Raw genomic sequence first — 534 nt, forward strand, 5'->3', positions numbered from 1 at the left:
GTTTGAACGCTTCCGGCTCTCTGAGATGAAACAGGGAGTCGGGGAGCCTGTGGATGATTACGTGACTCGGTTGCGTGGCCAGGCAAAGTTTGGTCGCTTTGCGTGTGGGAGCTGCAAAGTTTCGTTCGAAGACGAAATTATTCTAGACGTGGTGGTTAAGAACACGTCGTCCCCACGGCTCCGCCAAACTGTCTTCGAGAGAGGTAGCACGAAATTGACAGACGTGTTGGCATTAGCCAGAGCATTGGAAACCTCCATCAGCCACGCTAAAGAAATGGAATCGAGTAAAACTGTAATGGCATCAGAGTATAAGGGGCCAAAAGGTCTCCGTCGCTCCAAAGGGACGTGGTCGACGCCAAAGGCTAGTCCAAACATGGACAGAGTGAACTGCAAGTTTTGTGGAAGAAGCCATGTTTTCCAGAAGGCAAAATGCCCTGCGTTTGGCAAGGAGTGTTCCCAGTGTGGGAAGATGGGCCATTTTAGAGTATGCTGTCCGTCATCTGCGCTGTCTAGTTCTTCCATCTCTTTCCAGTT

The sequence above is a fragment of the Lepeophtheirus salmonis genome, chromosome 11 (genome assembly GCF_016086655.4).
Source record: "Lepeophtheirus salmonis chromosome 11, UVic_Lsal_1.4, whole genome shotgun sequence".
Classification (NCBI taxonomy): domain Eukaryota; kingdom Metazoa; phylum Arthropoda; class Copepoda; order Siphonostomatoida; family Caligidae; genus Lepeophtheirus; species Lepeophtheirus salmonis.